This window comes from Vulpes vulpes, chromosome 3 (genome assembly GCF_048418805.1).
Source record: "Vulpes vulpes isolate BD-2025 chromosome 3, VulVul3, whole genome shotgun sequence".
Lineage (NCBI taxonomy): Eukaryota > Metazoa > Chordata > Mammalia > Carnivora > Canidae > Vulpes > Vulpes vulpes.
In genome coordinates this window covers 32,926,761-32,941,303 of record NC_132782.1, presented here as the reverse complement: position 1 = coordinate 32,941,303, position 14,543 = coordinate 32,926,761, and the positions used below count along the sequence as shown (strand labels likewise).

At 46.2% G+C, this 14,543-nt stretch overlaps 1 long non-coding RNA gene across 1 annotated transcript; it reads right to left on the bottom strand.

Moving 5' to 3' along the window:
* Nucleotides 1-7,223: 7,223 nt before the first annotated feature.
* LOC140598202 (uncharacterized) lies at nt 7,224-9,488 on the bottom strand. Its single transcript, XR_012000359.1, has 3 exons — nt 9,277-9,488; nt 8,354-8,845; nt 7,224-8,082 (listed from the first exon to the last, which is right to left on the bottom strand). It is a non-coding gene; the product is annotated as an uncharacterized lncRNA (long non-coding RNA).
* Between the last annotated feature and the right edge of the window lie 5,055 nt (nt 9,489-14,543).

Genomic DNA, 14,543 nt, shown 5'->3' with positions numbered 1-14,543 from the left:
AGGTTATTTCTTACATTGGCAATACATTTTGATAAGCGGGTATAGGCTTCATCTTGGAGACGCAGGGAATTAGTTAAGTGGGAAGACAAGGTCTTCTTATTTCGGTTTTAATCAGAGGAGCCATTTCGGCACCTCCAAAGCAAGCTCACAAAAGCTCTTCCCTTTCTGTCTACCTCTCAAGCCATTTGTGGTTTCTGTTCTTACTTTTTAGTAGTTTTAGACCTGGTCGGTAGCTGGAAATGTAAAGATGTATTGGGAGTGTGGGGGGGGTATCTCCCCCCTCCATTTTATTTGTATTTGTTTCCCTTTTGTGCAAAAGCTGTCTCCAGTGCTATCTGGCTTCCTGACTGCTGCCCTGTTAAGGTGGTAGGAAAGATCATCTAACCTCATTCTGTAAAAAAAATTGAAGTTCAGAGAGTCTGATTGCTTGAATTCATTAAGCCCGAAAAGCCAGAATTTTTACCTTTACTCTTCATTACCCAGATTCAATACTCTCATCCTAAAACAACCTTACATAGCGTATCATCATTCTCAGGATATTTTCTTAGCAGACTTAGAGATCAAGCACAAAATATTCAACTCTGTGGGATGATGGGGTTCAATAACACTTTATCACGTTGACCCTTCTGTACTTAAAATCTAAGAGGTGTTCATGTCCATCGACAGACAAGATCCATTTATTTAAGTTTAAATATTCCATTAACTTTGATTTGTCACAAAAACTGATCACCTTAGGTATTCGGAGCATATCAACACGGTGACTAAAATCACTACAATAATCTGTGGGAGTGAAGAGTAAATACACGCTCCTGTTAGACTTTGCCATAATCCACAGAACCATCTTGGTGTGATTAGTACCAGATAAACTTATATGATAAGAGTTAAGTTGGACCATCTGTGACATATGCCTTCAGAGACATGTTATCAATAACTGCCTTGAATTCTCAGGGTCCATCCCTAGAAGGCTGTTGATGCTCCTAAGATTTCATTATCCCTCTGATTAAGTAAGTATCACCACGTTCAAAGTGGACTTTGAAGTAGACTCAACTACTCAAAGTAGACTCAACTCAGTCTTAGCAAATGGAGATCATTTAAGAGATTAACACATATGTACAACCAAATACCCTTCTCATATATATAGAAAATCCTTCTCGTATCTAAAAGGATTAGTTAAACCAAAAGATATCAGCCCCAGCAAAGACAGCACCTAAACCCCATAGGGGAGTTTCTTCTTTCTATTTTAGAGGCATCAAGAGCTTCTCAAAAGTGAACGTAGCACTTCTTTCTCTGCTCCAGGCAGAAGCTGGAGGTGGATTTTCAAGTGTGGACGCTGAACTTTGCCATCTCAATCAACCGTATCTATTTGAAGCCTTTCCAACCTGGCCAACCCATGGTAATAAAATTTCTTAAGTGTTGACTCTCCATAAGTCTGAATATTCCTTTTTTTTGCTTTCCACTAACAACTTTACTTGCCATTTGATGTCAGCCCTACTCAACTGACTTTGTTTTGGAGTTCGGTTCTCTGCTAGTTTCAGAATCCTTTCTCTTTCCTGGGCATTTGACTTTGATCCCTTTGACTAATCCTATGACATTCTTCCTCGACATTGTTTAGAGATCTCTTGATGGCAATAATGAAAAGCCTAACCCAGACAGGCATGAAGTAGAACAGCATGTCTATGCCCGAGGAGTGATTAGAACAGGGATGTATATTGCCACTGACATTGTTTTTTGCTTGTCTCTGCTTTTCTTTTTATATCTATTCCTTTTTTCTCTCATATGGCAGACTTGTTTTCTCTGTTTTCTAGTTGTTTGTGATGGCAGGTGTTTTGGGTGCTCATTTCGCAGAAATTCATCACTTCTTTTCAAGCAAGGAGATAAAATGAGCAGGAATCTCCTAGACATAATCCAGATTCTTAGAGAAGAATGACTTACTCATCTTGGGTCAGATGCCCACCTCAGGGCTGATCAAATGTAACCAGGGGGTGGGATAATATTTTACTGTCACGGAAAGCCTATATGGATACTGATAAGTTTGGCAGGTTGAGGGGGGATGGGGAGTAATTAGTAGTTTCCAGAAAAACAACAATAGCAACAACAACAACAAAAACCCGACAGTTCCTAGGGGGAGATTCTGCGCTCAATATAGTACTCTTTCATAACACTTTTCTCTCAACAACTCCATAATTTTTCCAAGAATCATAGGGCTTTCCAGTCTCTGCTAAAAGTAATAAAAAATGAAGTGATTTGATTTTAAGCTCCTTTGCCTACAGTCTCTGCTAGGTGAACTTTTGACATCTATCTAGCCTTTTGAAAATGAAATGTTATTTATTGTGTCTTCAGCTCTTATAATTAGCTCCAGAATATAGCTTCCTTGGCTAGCATTTCTTTCTTTAGACCAAAAAAAAAAAAAAAAAAAGAGAGTCTGCTTCCTGGCTGTCCCTTTCTCCCTCTGCTTTATCATCTACTCTTAATTGAGGAGAAGTTCCAAAGAAAGCTGGTGGTCATTACTGGTGTCAACCTTGCCCCCATCTCCTCACTTACGGGTTACAGCCTATTATAATTACACCACGTCGCTCTACGTTCACTGCCCCCCTTCTAATGAAGGCTTCATTCCCAAAGGGAATATATTATATGAAGTCTACACTTTAAAATTTGGCCTCTTGCTAAAAATTAGACTTTCATTGGGCCTTGGGGCCACCGGGGTTTCCTTCCTTTGATCTTGTATTCTTCAGTAGATCTTGCCTGTTCCCCTTCTGGAAAGTATTGTCTGATGCTACAATTTTAGACATGCTGTAGTTGTCTTCTACAGATCATCGGGTGAGGCAAACGTAGCAACACACTCACAAAATATCAATTTAATGATCATCGATGGACTCTAGGTAAAATAGTTCAACTCAAATTATGGCTGAAGTTATGAAAATATTAACATTTTCAACACTCAAGGAAAAGCGGTTGGTTCTAGTAATTAATAAGCATAGAATTAATTTTTGGAATCTTCAAGCTATAAACTCTTGATAAAAACAAAGGATTCGGGCATATGCTAACTTTCTGATGTGCTTTGGTACAGTGGGTCCCAACTTGGGGTACGTGTAAGAACTAACTAGGTTACTATTTAAAAAAAATAGATCCTTAAACTCTACCTGAGACTTATTGAAGTGAGAATCTTTTAGAGGAGGATCTTAATGCTTCTCAGATCTTGACAGTCAGCTAAAGTGGAAATCACAGACTTCTACTGCAGCTGTACTCTTTAAGTGAATTCCCCACAGATGTGACATTGGCAGAGTAGGAGTCAACCTCACTCATAAATCCAGAGAGTCATCCGTGTGTCCTCATTGTCCCAGGTCCAGGTAGCTCTGCCCTCCACATGCTTCTTGGTTTCCATTCGGCTTCTTTTCAGAAAATATTCCCATATCAGGTGCCTATCCCGGCAAGTTTAACAAGCGGGATAATGGCTCTTCTCCACACACGAAATCTGGGCTGATTCAAGAGGGGAGACCATCTCCACTTGACTGTAGAGCATCCAGGGGACAGAAGGGAGAGAAGCACCAAGTGGCAGGAACTGCCTGTGTTCTAGCCTCGTAGGCTTGTCTTCCACTAGGTCCACTTGCATTCCTGCCTGTGGCTCCAGCCCCACCCTCCTCCTTAAGGCCAATCTGATCTTGGACACGAACGAGAATGGGGCTTTAACCCAGCTCTTAGGACATTTGCGGCCAAGCACGATGCTGTGACCTGACTCTGGTGACCAGGTTTCAGCCTCCCTCCACTTGTCAGAGTCTCTATCTTGGCAACCCGCCTGATACTTCAGTCTTTCCATGTCACAGTTTTCAAAGAGTGATATGGAAAATCCCTCACTTGGATCTTGTGAGGTACATATCAAAAACACAGGGGGGTGGGCCACCTGGGTGATGGGCACTAAGGGGGGCACTTGTGATGAGCACTGGTTGTTATATGGAAGTGATGGACCACGACTTCTACTCCTGAAACTAATATCACACTCCTTGTTAACTAAGTAGAGTTTAAATAAAAACTTCAAACAAACAAACAATACAATACAGAGTAGGAGCCTACATCCATCCAGATCCACTGAGTCGGAGTTTCTAGGGCTGGAGTCCAATAAGTGCATTTAAAAACAAGTGGGCAGTCAAGATTTTATCTGGAGAGTCTCTCAGATTCTTTAATGTAGAAATCCAGGAATTCCATACGTGTCTCTGTAGCTTGTTTTTTGGTCATTTTCATTATCATTCTGACTTTGGGTCCAGGTGTGCTATAGCGCACTATTTGTACATTTCTCTTCTAGCAGAGACATCGTAAGGTGTCACCCCTAATTTGGCTTAGAGTACATCGTGCATGCACAGTATTTGGTTTCAGTACATTTTCATGTGCTAATCAAAAAGATGTTTGGGGTGCTGGCGTGGCTGAGTCGGTCAGGCGGCTGACTCTTGGTCATGATTTCGGGGTCGTGAGGTCAAGCCCGTGTCGGGCTCTGTGTTGGGCGTGGAGCCTACTTAAGATTCCGTCTCTCTCTCCCTCTGCCTGCCCCTCCCTGCTGCTTGCTTGCTCTCTCGCTCTCTCTCTCTCTCAAAAAAAGAAATGTTCTGCACTATATTTTGGGAAAAAGTAATTGTTTCTAACCATACCTATCCAAAAACATTACAAAATGCAACTCATTCCATGAAGGGCAATTAGTTTTTATTATTATTGTAATCATTTCTTATCCTCTTTAAGAGCAATTAACATGATATATTACAAATAAAAATTTAAATGACTATACTAATAGCAACATCTGGAATTTTCAAGGTACTTGTCCTTTAAAAGGTCCAATAGTCTGAAAAAGAACAAATTAGGTTTTGTGAAACATTTCCTAAGCGTTCTTCTTATTTTTAAGAAATATATGTTCACCTACGTGCTACCTATGTGGCGAAGGAATTGTTCTCTCAAAGCTGAATATAAATTAGAAAGTTAGGATGAGGCCTTTATTTTCTATCAGATCAAATAGTTGTAAAACACTTTGACAAGCACGACGAAGAACAAATGAGATTATATCATTGCAAAACAATCAGATCTGACTTCCGCAGATCCCACTGACAGCGATATTTAACTTGTACAGCAAAGCTAACATTTCTGCAAAATATCCTCTGCGCCGAGGCTGACATGAGTTAGAATTGGTAAATCACAATAGGCGTTTGAGTATAAGGCACAAATTAGAAGTGATTTATTTAGAGGTTTTAAATCTGAGAAGGAGTTTTAAACTTGGCTCTGTATAAAGGATGTTCCTGTTTTTATGAATGCTAATTACCAAAAATTATAACATAACTCATCTGCATCGTCACTGAACCGCCTGGAGAAACGCACATAAATCTTCTCACTTAAATGAGTGTGTTAGTGTAGCTTGCAACAGCACCTAGAGTGAATAAGGCTAATTTTTTCAAATAATGGTATCGGATTATAAAGAGAGATGGTGATACTCTTCCAAATCTATTTGATGAATTTGTTAAAAATAATAATGCTTCAAGTATGCCAAAAAATAATCTCTTTCTGGCTGGGTTGCATCATATCCACTTACGTATATATAACATATTACATAGATATAATACATACTACTAGAGATAATAGTAGACAGGCAGGGTTGTTTTGGTTTTTTTTTTTTTTTTTTTTTTTTTGATAAAGTGGAAATGGTTCTCCAACAGAATTCGGAGAATCACATCTAATTTGTGTAATCTTTTATAAGCACCATTTTCTGTCCTTGAGATAATGTTTTATAACACCTAGAATGTTCTGCAATAGGATTTTCTTCAGCCATATACGTCAGAGACTCCCACTTGCAATGACCGTATTACTCATGAATATCTATATTGCGATATTCAATGCTTTAATTAAAAAGGGGGGATCTGCAAGAGGAGAGTTCCAGAAAACCTGATGTACGTTCCAAGGCCAGCAAGTGCACCGTGCAAAGGCATCAAGTCCCTGAAAGATCGCGGCTGGTGCCCCTAGAAACCCCCCATTTCATCTATTCATTCCTCACTTTGCTGCCATCCACCACGTTCGAGGTACTGTGCTGGCTGCAAGGGCTACAAAGACAAGGCAGCGGGTTTCCTGTCAAGTCGCCCACAGACTAGAGGGAGAGACACACAGACTGACCCTTGAGCGCCCAGTGGGACGTGTGATACAGCGTCGGGATTGAACGCAGACCAGAGCCACACCACCGGTGTTCGAATCTCCCTCTGTCACTAATTAACTATATGACCTTAGGGACGTCATGTAATCTCTTTCCTCAGTTACATCATCTGTAAGATGGGACTGTCTCTCCCAGTGGTTCATTGTGAAAATTAAATGAATTAGTATATAACACACATTTATATGGTTGACCCACATTAACAGGGTTGAGCCGTACACAATTGGTGTTCTTGTGGTCAAATACTGTTGAGTAAACAATGTACCAAGAGCACCAACCGGGCAACATTAACAAACTGAACTTTACCAAATGCAAACACTTGGGCTCATCAGCCCTTCGGGGGTGGAAGGCAAGCCACAGGCTGAGACACCACTGACCGCCTTGAAAGAGAGGCAACAGCTTCAAGTGGGCAGGCAGGGACGCAGTCCCCGTGACGTCACCGCCTTCAGCCCAAGGCGCGCAGGTCATTTTGGGGAAGAGCCCCGGGTCAGGGATGCAAGGACAGCTCCTGCATCAGACACATGGGGTCCTGTAGCGCGTGCTGTGCTGTCCCTCTCTCCCGGCCCAGGAGGTTGACGGTCAAGTCGTAGCGACCAGGGTGGTGCAGGCGTGGCCAGCAGCTGCAACCGAGGTCATCTCACCGGGGAGATCTGGGAGCAGGCTTCTACGAGCGTCGTCTACCCGAAGGGCCTGCATGGTTGACCAGCCGCTGCGATTTGTCTCCACAGTCCTCTGTCCCAAAGCGGGGTAGCTTTAACCCGCCAGCCTGAGTCGTCCGGGTGACATAGGTGACAGGCAATAAAACCAAACTTAATGGGAATATCACAAGGTTCATCCAGGAGAATCGTGTCTAGAGCCCTGAGCGTGGCCTTGAGTCCTGCCCGCGGAGTGGCAGGACCGCTTCCGTTTGTGGTTCTGCAGAGCCGGCGCTGAAGGTGGATGGTCACGGGAGCCAGGCACCGTCACATTTTAGCCTGACCGAACAGCAGTGAACTAGGCACACATTTTTACAAAAAAAACAAAAACAAAACAAAAAAACACACACAAAAATACCAACCTTCTTCCCCACCGAGCTAGCTGGCCCTTTTCCGTGTGCCTAGGAAGCCTTTGGGCCCTTCCCACTGTGAGATACTGAGTCTGAGCTCAGCCGCCCCAGAAGGTGAATCTCCGGGGGGAGTCCTAAGGCCCTCATTTGTCACACGTTCCGATGTCAGCTGTCCCCAAGGGCCCAGAAGCGAACTAACAGCTGCTTTTCAAAATGATTATCTGGTGGCAATGTCAGGGAGGTAGCCTCAGGGGATCCCCCAGATAGAGGCTGCCTCCCTTTGCCTGTGGGTCCAGTAGGTGGAATCATCCGTCACAGTGACTTTTTGCTCAAAGGGGTGGTTAGGACATTGCGGCCCCAAGGTGGGAAGGGCACGACGTCTCGCTGGCAGCTTCCCCCCTGGCCTCTGCATGGGGCCCTTTTCAAGAAATGCCGCCTTCTGGGTTAGCTGGTCCAAGAGACCCAGGGGAATGTCCAGATAAGGCCCGCGCTGTGCGGGGCTCCCTTGAGTGCTGGGAGTCTGAAGACAGAGTTTTCCCTTGACTTCCAGGGGGCTTGAGCTCGTCACACCGTCTCAAGAGACCGTACTTGGCGAGTGGGTCCCTGAATACTGTGTTGGGTGTCAGCCCAGCTCCCCTCTCCCTCCGTGGGTGGAAGTCAGGGCTGCTGACCCCAAGGCTTCTGGTTCCCTAGTCGCAGGGCATGATCCCGACAAGGGCTCTTGTTCTCTTGTGCTAAATTCTGGCCCACAGGCTGGCGGCTAAAGACAGGGGGTGTGGGTGTTCCTGGACGAGGAGCTGGGAACCCGCGTGGCCTCCTGCTGAAGCACTTCCCGGCCCCACGCTCGGCCGCAGCCCAGCACCTACTAGCACGGGGAACAAGGCCCACTCACCAGGCCCCTTTGGCTTCCCTCCCCCAGCGAACCCCGCCCCAGCCGCACCCCTGCATCTGGGTCTCGCACATCCAGGGCCCGTGGGGCAGTGACGCGGCCGCCCATCTGCAGTGGAGCCACCGGGGTGTGTGCTTCCCCTCCCGAATGTTGGGCCCGCTGTCTCGGCATCTCCTGGGCCCCCCAAATCCCGACCCCTTCGACTCTACCTCAGCCCCAGCCCCCAAGCCCCAGAGTGTGGCCTCACCTGTCAGCAGGACCTGTAGGCACCACCAGGTAGTGCGTGGCTGTTGGGCAGCTCTGACCTGGCGCGAGCGGTGCCCCTGTGCCTCGGAGCGAGTGGCCGGCAGCAGGCGGGAGGCACCAGGCGGCGGGGACAGCCATTGCCCCGCGGCCCTGCTCACGAGCCACGACCGACCGTGGTGACCACTTTGTACTATTTCACCTCAATTGGACTTGGACCTGCCACAAGGTCTTCCCCCCCGTATCGGGGTTTTGAGACTGAAATGTGCCTTGAATTATCCAGGGACGTCTTTACACATGAAGGTGCTGAGGACCGAGCATGAACGGTGGCGGGTGGTCAGAAGTAGAATCCGGAGATGAAGTGTCTTCCACTCTTCCCCAGGGGCCGTGGGGACGCAGCCCAGGTCGGAGGCGGCCCGTGTCCTGCAGGCCTTCCTGCCCCGGCCTCCACTGGCCGGCTCGGTGGCGGTGGCGGTGGCGCTCATGCCAGTCTCTGCTGCAACAGCCAAAAACTGCAAAATTTTGAAAGTGTCCCCCGTACCCACCACACAGGGCAGGGGGGAGACTACACAGCAGCTATGAGCACGGGCGAGCTTGTGTGCAGATCCCATTCCCACCACGCAGGACCAAAGAAAGCAAGACAGCCGGAAAACATCCAAGTTTTTTACATAAAGTTCATGCACGACTACCCAGGGCATTGCTGGGGACGCATACACATGTCATAAAACTATACAGAAAAGCAAAAAAAGAAATGATTAATACAAAACGCTATTGTTCAGATTACTGCTTCTGAGCTCTGGCTGCACATGAGACGTAACCGGGGAGCTTAAAAAAAAATAAATAAATTGATGCCCAGGACCCAGCCCAGAACAATTAAATAACAATTAAATTAGAATCACTTTGTTCAATGGCTTAGCTAAGACTTACAGTCAACGAACAGTGCATCACTGAGGAAATTAGGGTCATCCTTCCTCGGTCCTCGAGGTCTGGGCTTCTGCAATTACTGCCTCTCTGTCCTGCAGCATCAGTTTTTCCCCAGGCCGGGTCCCTGCCTCGAGCCTGTGTGTGTGGCCCAGGGTGGGCCACCCGAAGAGAAACAATAAGACTGAGAAAGAACAGGTAACAGCCCCGACGGCATGTCTTCCTCCCTTCGTCCACCCGCTGATTTTCCCCTGCTTTTACCCCCTGTCCAGGAGCGACTGTCCACCCCTCTTACCACGCCCTGGCTTCCGTGTGGGCCTGCGGAGCCAGGGGTGCCCCTGCAGCCCGCCCCCACCCCGCCGATGCCCGAAGCCGCGTGCCCCCTGTGCAACATCAGGCAGATGGTGTGCTTGCCTGCTAGAGCCCTCGGGGCCTGGTCCACGCCTGGGCTCGCCGTGGCCTGGGCTGGGGACATACCACTTGCGGCCACGGTCTGCACTTCTGATGTCACTTCGTCCCCCGACTCTGCTGTGAGGTTTCAGACCTGCGCTTGCGTCCTTGTAGGTGGCTGGGCCCTGAGCCCCCGGTCTGAGGGCCCGGAGAGCCGCTCCTCGCTGTGACTGCGTCCTGGGCCCACCCTCGGGGCCCTTCCTGGTCCCTCGCAACGCCCGGGCCCCACACCCATGGTCCCGCTCATCACCTTCTTTCCTGTCCTTCGTGGCTGTCACCGCCTGCGGGCACCGAAGTTCTCTGCGGGTCTGTACTATGTCCCCTGCTTCATAGAATATCGGGTCCCCGAGGGAGGGACTAGAGGTGATATTTAGTGCAGTGCTTGGCCGTCGGTAGGGACACAGCAGTGTTCGGAACGGATAAATAGCAAATCCAGTGACTTTCTACCTTTTATGCATGAGGACCCTTGCTTTACGCTTATGTTGCGTAAGTGTAGTTTTGGGTTTTTTCTTGGTTTTGGGTGCCGACCTTCTGGATCATGCTGCCCTGTGCTGAGAGTCACAGCTCCTCCCCGGACATCGAGGATGTGGCCCTTTGCACTGTTGTTCCAGCACAGGAAGCACCGTGACCGACCAAGTGCTCTCAGCGTCCCTCCAGCCCCGGCCCCAGCCCATCCCCCTCCCTGCTGCAGGTGCCCCCGCCCCGCGGGGGCCTGTCCCCAGCCTGTCACCCGCTGCCACTTTCCTGTGTCCTCCAAACGCTGTCTTCCCCTCGTTGCCCCTCACGACTTCCAGACGCCCCGAGCCAACGTGCGACCTCCTGGCTGCCCTCCGAGGCCCGCGGCGGCCCTGCTCCCCCGCCTCCCCAGCATTTGGCAGGTGCACCTGCTGTTGGCGAGGAAGCCTGGGGCGTGGACCCGCGGGCCCGGCCACCCAGATGGGACCCGCAGCAGAGTCCGTGGCTCGAGCATCACACACCTGCCGGTCCCGGCGAGCAGCTCACGCGGGTGTGACTTGCACAAAATACAAAACGTTATTTTAAAATAGAAGTGCACCTCGTTCAAATGTTCCCGAAGTGAATTAGATGGCAATTTTGTGCAATTCTTCGGAGAAAGGATTTACACCTACACTGTAAATTATAAAGCAAGCCGCAGTGTTCTTAGCACCCACTCCGTGCTGTTTCTGTTAAGAATTCCCAGAAGGGCCGCTTAGAATATACTAGCGATTAAGGGAGTTACAGTACATTCTGAGGGACCTCTGAATACCACGGAGAAATAGAAATAAAACCACACAACATATATTTAAATTGTAAAAAATGTTATTCCAGAAATTAAAAGTGGGGTTTATCTGATGATTCATTCTTCATAGGAACATAGGATTTCTACCCGGGCCCTAACGAGGTCCTCAAAAGGCAACATTTAATGGTACAGAGTGTCTTTTTCTGAGTGATTGAATTTTGTCAAAAGACCAAATGTCACCCTCCATTCAAGTATTTGTGGCATTTGGAAGCAAAAAAAAAAAAAAAAAGGCCGTCATTAAGCTAAGAGTATTATATTACCTTGAAACTAAAAATATTACTGCAACAAGTCACAAAAGAAGAGATATATTATTCTTGCTCTTTTGTATTTTAAATGAAGTAGACATGAGGTAGAGCAACGCTTCGGGGTCGGGAACAGGCCGTGGGAAGAGTCATCCCTCTGGAACCACTGTCCACCTCTCTGGCCTGCAGGCCTGTCTCAGTGTGGACGTCCTCTCCCGACTTCTTCTTCTTCTTTATTTTTTAACATTTTATGTATTTACTCATGAGAGACACACAGAGAGAGGCAGAGACACAGGCAGAGGGAGAAGCAGGCTCCATGCAGGGACCCCGATGCGGGACTCGATCCCGGGACCCCAGGGTCACGCCCTGAGCGGAGGGCAGACACCCACCTCTGAGCCCCCGGGGTCCCCGTTCTGACTTCAAGGCCAAGAGCAATGAGACTTGAGGCCCATTGACCGCTGCAAATGATGACTTCTCAGATTCATCCTTTAGAGACCCTCTCCCTCTTTTCCTCTCCCTCGTCCTTACCCCCATTTTTGAGCATAATTCTGTCCCCCTTCCTCGGTATTTACCACCTTTGTCCATACGATTCATGATCTTTTGTGACCTTTCAAGGCAGGGACTGTAGTTCTTTATTTTGGTATTGAATTTGCCACCATAGGATTTGCTTGACGAAGGTGCTCCCTGCAAATCTGGATTGAATTATATTCCCCTTCATTACCGTTTGCTACCAACAAACTCCTATCCCATGCAAGGAATTCTATGACTCGGGACTATAGAGTTTTAGCAACAGATTAAGTGATAATAATGACTGAGTGACTTTTAAGTTCAAAATACTAACACTTACGAAAAAGGGAAGACATCAAATTGTGAAGTCTGTAGTCACGAAGGGACAAACCTGAAGGTACGACGGACTTTGTACAAAACAACAAATAGCAAAACACATCTTTGTTTCCCAAAGCAATAGGATTAAGAAAGGGGAATGGGCTCTTTCATTCTACTCAGACAGGAATTTCAACTAGTATAGAAATTTTTAGTAAAAATCCCCTAAAAAAGGGCACACAACCATAACATGTTCATAGAAGATACAGATAATTTGGAAGATATGTTACATAAGGATAGAGATGTTTGGTTTTTCAATGTAGGTTATTTCAAACATATAAGTAGAGTGAATGTGTGTATAGAAAAAACTTCGTTTTTTTTTTTCCTTTTCTTTCAAAATTTAGAGCACCTCATTTCTGGTCACCAAGTAAGCGGTTTCTTTCCCCCAGACTGAGCGATTCTACACCACCAGCTGGATTCCTGGCAATTTAACTCCACTCTGACACCATTTACCTGCAGTTAGCATCAGATCCTGCAGGTGAAGGGCTCAGCCCCACAGCACTGGCCCCCTTCAGACACCGACCACAAGTCCCATGTTGTCACCTACACCTCTGACTCACCCGCTTCAAATCATGGTTTCCATGACCCCCTCATTGGGTTTAATAATTTCCAAGAATGTCTCAAAAATTCAAGGAACCACTTATATATATTATAAAAGGACAGGGCAGGGTATAGTTGACCAGCCACAGGGAAGAGCTTCCAGGCCCCGGATGCATTACTTTCCAGGGCCTTCATGTGTTCAGCAACCCAGAAGCTTTCCAAACCCCACGCTTTGGGATTTTTATGGAGGCTACATCATTTAGGTGCCATCAGTTATTAACTCAATTTCTAGTTCTCCTGCCTTTCCTGGAGGATAGGATGGTGGGAGCTGAAAGTTCCAAGCTTATATTCATTGTTTGGTCTTTTTGGTGATAAGCCCCCATCTGGAAGCTATTCAGAAACCCACCAAAGACACTCCTATCACCCAGGAAATTATAAGGGGTTTAGGAACTCTATGCCAATCATATATATGTGTATATGTATATATATATATATATATTTCACATACATATATATTTCACAATATGTGTCTATTATCCCAGCCAGCTTAAAGAATTATGTCATGACCAATATTATCTTATTTACATCCCAACTAACTTCATTCCTAACACTATGAATTACTTTGAAGCAAATTCCAGGTATCATATCATTTCGATAATAAATCTTCAAGTATGTATTCTTTAAAAATGTCATTAGAACATCTAGAAATACTAAACATAATTCATTGTAATACTCCAAATTCTCCAAGTAACTCATTAATTAATTCATTTTTTTTTACATTTGATTGATGGAATCAGGATCTGCACACTAGTTCACACATTCAATGTCTTTTATTCTCTCTCTTTACTGAATATCACATTTATGCGAGAGAGCAAGAAGGAACACAGAATGGGGTTGTCAGTACTTGTAGGAAGAGGCCATGATGGGAAAACAAGAGGGAAATAGGAAATTAGATCAGGGTTCTAGGACCTAAGCCTGGTCATATTGACCCATTCTCAGGCGCCGATCTCTTTAAGGAAATATCCCCTAAATGTGCCATTGGACACCCTCCTCGTATGACTCAGTGTACCTGGCGACATGACAGCGAAGCAGTCTCCACGCTCTCTACCCCGGGAAGAGCTACTAGTGATGCCGAGTAGAACAGAGGACGCTCCCGTAGCAGCAGCTTCAGCCTGTAGCAATAGGTAGGGGTTAGGCAGCAGTTTCACAGCAATGCAATGAGATTCGAAGACTTTTAAATCTTTCATGATTACATCATAGCTGTGTTGAGACTCCAGATCTAGACGTGCTTTCGGCAAAAGAGCCAATTTGGTCGTAGAGAGAAAATGAAATTACTTTTTTATTCTGGATAACCAAATAGATGCTTTCTGGTTTTATTTTTAAAGGATTTCCTTTTAAAACAGACTTTTAGGTCTGGAAGTCCTCAAAGAGTCATCTGATCTAGCCTCTTGCCTCTACATGTGTCTATATCCAAACAATTATTTTTAAAGAGTCTAGAGATGGAGAATCCAGAACATCCCTTGTATATTGTTTTCAAGTTCAACTTCCTAAATAGCGCCTCTGTCTTTAGGAAATTCATAGCCTCGTGGAGAAGACAAATATGTACACTAATAATTAAACCTAGCGAGACCCATGTTACTACGGGGTGCACCAGTTGTTGCGGGAGCCGGGATCAGACAAAATTTCACAAGGGAATCTTGGGAAAACATGGAAAGCTTTGTGAATTTGCAAGTGCTCCGTGCACTTGCCTGTGTAAATCTTCCAGTTTTAGCACATGCTGTGACACCTGCATTTTCTGTGTTGTTGAGATTGATCCTGAGGTGGGAAGAGATTCTAATTTCCTCTCCTCAGCTCCTCTTTCC